We start from the raw sequence: 5,784 nt of genomic DNA, 5'->3' as shown, positions 1-5,784 counted from the left end.
CATCTCAATTGGCACCAACATCAAGAAGTCCACCACCACCACCACCACCACCACCACCACCATCATCATCATCATCATCATCATCATCATCATCATCATCATCATCATCATCATCATCATCATCATCATCAGCTCAACTCTCTTCATCATCATCACAAAGTCCCACCTTTAAAAAAACCAGATTCCTCATCATCATCCTCATTATCTTCTCCCTCATCATCATCTCAACTCTCGTCACCATCATCACAGGATTCCATCTTTTAAAAAAAACAGATTGTAGAACAAGTGAGGATATTTTAAATAGAACAACAAATTTAATTCAAGAACAAGAAATTACAGACAAAAATAAGGAAATAGCTAGCTTTAAAAAACCCAACTAAGTTAGATTCAACGCACTTACACTGTTTCAAGCCTTACAGAAAAAGTTCTTCGAATGGAGACAGGTGTACATTGTTTTAAAATATTTAATATTATTGTTCAATATGTTGAGTGCTTTAGAGGTAACCTTATTTATTATAGTGGATGGGAAGTTCAGGAAGAGACAGTTGCATTAAAATACCAAATTTTCATTATTACACTTATGAAACTTAGACAGAACTACGCTAACCTTCATATTTCACAATTGTTTAGCGTTAGTGAAAGTACTATAACAAATATTATACAAACTTTTATTCATGTTTTACATAAGCCATAAGCTTCTCTTTGAAAATGTTATGAAGGTTACATGCCCTTCTAGACATAAAAATAAACTATCAGCTCCATCATCATTTTTAAGATTTCCAAATTGCAGAATGATCATTGATTGTACAGATGACCAAATTGCTATTCCTAAAGAAATGGATAAACAACGGTTAATTTATTCTTCTTATAGGTCCATGAATTCTGTTAAAGCTCTTGTTGGTCTGAGTCCAAATGGTGTGATAAATTTTATTTCTAAACTGTATCCAGGGTGTCTCGGATAAGGTCATTGTACAAAATTGTGGATTACTAAAACTTTTAATTTTAAGCCCTGGAGATTTAATTTTAGCAGATAAAGGTAATAAAGGTAAAACCCCATCCTGATTCAAGATATTTTACCTCAAGGAGTAACTGCAAATATCCCTTCCTTTTTACATAATAAATTTACTGAAAATGAGATTTTATTAACAAAAGAAATTGCTTCATGTAGAATTCATGTTGAGAGGGCTAATGAAAGACTGAAAAATGTTAACATCCTCTCATATATTCCAACCATGTTAAGAGAAACATCTGATATTATTTTTCAATATGTTGCAGCACTTGTCAATCCCCAGTCTCCTCTTATTAAGGAGACTGCATTTTGTTAGCTTTGCCATTTATTTTGTACAACACACATATTTTGTTCATCATCATCAAATCACCATTCAAAATAATGGTTTTGTAGGTCCATACATGATTTTACATGATAAACATGACAAATTATGGCATTGTTGTGTCAATGTATGTTCAATGTCATTAACATTGTTAAATAAAACCACACAAATTAGTTTTGGACTGAATCAACCCAAGGCATCATCAAGATAGATCTGTGGAAGTAAAAGAATAAAAGATTCAAATTTAGAGCTGCGACCATGCTCAATAGGCAAAAAACAAACAAACTAATAAAACGTCTGTTGTGGTCTTGTGGTATGACACTCGCTTTCAGATCAGAAGGTCCTGGGTTTGGGCCTCGCTCGGCGCATAGTTGAGTCCTTGGAGAAGGCTCTTTACTCACAATCTCTCACCGTACTCAGGTGTCAAATGATTACCTGGCCGTTAACAGCGTTGTCTCTGTCCGAAAAAATTGTAATATCGCCCAACAGGCATCATGTCCCGTCTTACATGTTAAATGTTGCTGTTGGTCAGGGACCGCTTGTAAAGCACTTTGAGCACATTTAGTGGATATTACGCTGTATAAAAACTCAATTAAAAAAACAAATTAAGTGATTCTTTCATTCATCTTGCTTTGTTGATAAGGGGGAAACCCGAAACGTCCATTTTATCTGTTTTCGTATATTAAATTGAAGTTCACATTCAATTTCACAATGTTATTGATTTCTTCGAGTTTCAAGCAGCAACATTTACATTACACCTTAACCCAATAGGAAATTTAGTTTACCGTGACTAACACTGGTCTAAATAAATCCTTTATTCATCCCATAGAGGAAATTTATCTCTAGGGTCTATTCCCAGGGAAGACTGGAATAACCGCGGTGCAGCGCCGCAAATTGAGCTAGGGCGAGGTGACTTGCTCAAGGCCACACAGCGCAGCGGCGGGTGAACGAACTCGGTACCTTTCGGGTACGAAGCAAAAACCGTACCGCTGATCCACGCTGCCCCACATGAAGTATGATAAAATGTCTAGCGTGATTGGTGATTGTGATGCTCATATGAGTATTATAATAAAGGTTACAACACGATACTAAATAGTATGCAGTAGACTATAGTCAATAGCAACGAAAATTAGCGTAGCAAGACTAAGACCTCAAAGACTCAAAGTCCGTGCCGTGGTCCATAAGATAAAAACACAATAATTCAATGACTGCCTCTCTCTCTTCCTAACTAAAATCGAACGTAAACAGTTAAATCTTTCCATTGGATATACTAAATCTGCCTAAACTCAAAGTAAACTGATTATTGTCCAACAGTAGTTTTACGGAGATGTGAGATTTTGAGAGTGAGAATGAGAAGACGAAATGACTTACCTTCACAGAATACTCTTTATTCTTCATGCTGGCTTGAACTTTGCCGAACATCAAGCCATCTGAGTAAGTGAAAGTCAAAACATGACCTGACTGATGATGATTTTCACCTCGCGAGACACTTTTATGCTCATTGGAGAAGTATTTCATAAGGGCGGTGATGGAAATAGAGTTCGTGTCAGCCATTTTTCTCGACTGTTTAGAGCCAGCCGGTTTGTTGCCATGCGTTGCTGCGCAGGATTACGTCACGACTTAGGAAGCCTATTCCGGTTTTCTCTCCCGATGATTTCTTCTGTACTCCAATCTATAGAAGGATCGAAATTGACGTCACTCAGCTCTTTGTTATTGTTTTTATACAGCCTGATGGCTGATTATTTCTCGCTAAATTCTATCAACATGAAAGGTTACACATAATTGTGTGTGCTGGTGTGTTTTATTTGGCTGACGGATATTGTATTTTAGCTAACGACTGAAAGATAAATCAAAAATTTCACAATCAATCAAAGAGGCATCAAAAATAATAAACCATCCTCTTGATGGAGTAGAAAGAATTCATGGAAAAGCAATAGAAAGGAAAGCATTCTCAATTACCAACAATAAAAAACATATTTTACACCATGAATTTAGTCTTTTACCATCTGGGAGAATGTTTTGTCAGATTAAATGTAGGACTAACAAGTATAAATCAACGTTTGTTCCATCAGCAAATGTTGAATATTTCATATGGTACAGCAAAACCAAGGATTGATGCGTTGACTGATTGACTGATTAATCTATTTAATGTTAAATTAATTGACAGATTGATAATGATGATAATATTTGGTGTCGAGTTGCCACAAATGTAACGATTGGAAAATGAAATGAATATGTTTATGTTGTGAATATCGCACGCGTGAAAGAAAGAGAGAGAGAGAGAGAGAGAGAGAGAGAGAGAGAGAGAGAGAGAGAGAGAGAGAGAGAGAGAGAGGAGAGAGAGAGAGAGAGAGTAGGAGTGAAATATCTGTTCAATGTTATAGTTATCATATAGCGTTATAACAAATGTAACGAAATGACAAATTGCCACATTTATGGACAATAAAGATCTAAACTATTATTATTGTTAAACACATAGCATCCATGGCATGTAGATTTGCGTCACCGCCGATCCATATGGGTGAGGATTTCAAAAAGAAGAAGAACGACCTTTTTTTCCTCGGGAAAACATTTCGAATTGATAACTAACTTTTTCTTGGAAAAATTTACGTCATCGTCTCAAAATAGTTCAGCCCCAGCCAGATATTTTTTATTTGGCAATGCCAAATAAAATTTCGATCCCCAATACCTTTTATTAAGGATAGATTTGGCATCACGGAAAAACATAATATTATGTTTCTTCAAGAAAATAACTTTGAAAAAAAAAGGAAGACAACAATGAAAAGTGTTGTACCTTGTCTGTTTATATTTATTGGTTTTCAGTCGTCTATGTTTTCGTGGATAGCTGTGTTCCGTTTACATTTTCCTTTGGTCGGGCAATGAAAAATGTTTTTATTTCATTTCCTACCTTACATTACATGATGTGTCAAAATCAAAATTAACAGTATTTTCTTATTTTCTTATGTGCACACTCCCCACCCCTTTCCTATAAATGTTAGCGTCAATAAAAGTCGGTTTCTAACATTGTTCAGATTATCCTATTTTAGCGATCTATTAACTTCACGACTTTAGTCCCAGGAAAACAATCTGGCATCTGGTGGGCGTATTAACCACGTGATCGAATCGGAAGTGACTAACATAAATTTGGAAAACGGTAAGGGCTGCCTGAAGCCGGTGATCGTAAAATACTAACGAAAGAGTGAAAATGGAAAGGCTTCGTATGGGAACAAAACAGACAATGGACGTTTCGGGTACAAACCCTTCGTCAGCACAACAATACACAAATAAACGTGGAAAACAAATAAAATATAATGAAAAATAACTTGTATCGTCTCTACTCAATGGTGGTTGCAGTATGAATGAAATGTTAGCGTGGCGTGGGTAGAGGATAGGGTGCCCCAGGGGGGTGATCTAATTGATAAGCAAAGGTCAGCGTCAGGGAACAGAACTTTCCAGACTATAATGGAAGATAAAAGACATATTGGTAGTAGTAGTAGTAGTAGTAGTAGTAGTAGTAGTAGTAGTAGTAGTAGTAGTAGTAGTAGTAGTAGTAGTAGTAGTAGCAGTAGTAGTAGTGGTGGTAGTAGTAGTAGTAGTAGTAGTAGTAGTAGTAGTAGTAGTTGTAGTAGTAGTAGTATAGTAGTAGTAGTAGTAGTAGTAGTAGTAGTAGTAGTAGTAGAACGCTGTAGTGGAACAGTAGGGGGGGGGGGGGTGGAGGGGGCGAGGTGAAAGGGTCACGGCGGAGGTGGGGGGGGGGGGGGGTTGTTGGATGAGCGAAGGTCGAATCTTCGCGAAGGAACGATGCGATAGTAAAGTGGAATACACCAATAAATAGATAGATGGATAGGCAGATAGATAGGTAGATGGTCAGAAAAGAGGGGAGAGAAGGAGAGAGAGAGAGAGAGAGAGAGAGAGAGAGAGAGAGAGAGAGAGAGAGAGAGAGAGAGAGAGAGAGAGAGAGAGAGAGAGAGAGAGAGAAGAGAGAAATTAATAAAAGAAAAAAAATTAAAATAAAAATTTAAAAAAATAAATAAAAAAAAAAATAAAAAAAGGGGCGGGGGGGGGGGGGTTTGGTTTGAGGCGGACCGGTAGAGAGGGGAATCAGAGAGAGAGAGGGGGGAGGGAGAAAGAGGGAAGGGGGGGGGACAAAGAAAGAAAGAAAGAAAGAAAGAAAGAAGAGAGAGAGAGAGAGAGAGAGAGAGAGAGAGAGAGAGAGAGAGAGAGAGAGAGAGAGAGAGAGAGAGAAAGGGTGGAGGGAGGTGAGAGAGGGCGAGTAAACAGCCGAGTGATAGCTGGGTCTATATGTATATTAATGGATGAAAAAGTGGATGATTGGACACAATGAGAGAGAGCTAGGAAGGTAGATGACTATGAATCGGTGGATAATCAGTAGATAGATAGCTAGCTAGCTAGCTAGCTAGATAGATAGATAGATAGATAGATAGATAGATAG

At 37.4% G+C, this 5,784-nt stretch overlaps 1 long non-coding RNA gene across 1 annotated transcript; it reads right to left on the bottom strand.

The window, feature by feature from the left end:
* Positions 1-971: 971 nt before the first annotated feature.
* Positions 972-2,953, bottom strand: LOC144962056 (uncharacterized). The gene is made up of 2 exons (XR_013643360.1): positions 2,703-2,953; positions 972-1,544 (listed from the first exon to the last, which is right to left on the bottom strand). It is a non-coding gene; the product is annotated as an uncharacterized LOC144962056 (long non-coding RNA).
* Between the last annotated feature and the right edge of the window lie 2,831 nt (positions 2,954-5,784).

This window comes from Berghia stephanieae, unplaced genomic scaffold, assembly GCF_034508935.2.
Source record: "Berghia stephanieae isolate SIO BIC M18660-M18661 unplaced genomic scaffold, UCSD_Bste_1.3 scaffold569, whole genome shotgun sequence".
Taxonomy (NCBI): domain Eukaryota; kingdom Metazoa; phylum Mollusca; class Gastropoda; order Nudibranchia; family Aeolidiidae; genus Berghia; species Berghia stephanieae.
The sequence above is the reverse complement of the archived record's forward strand: the minus strand, read 5'-3'. Positions and strand labels throughout refer to the sequence as shown.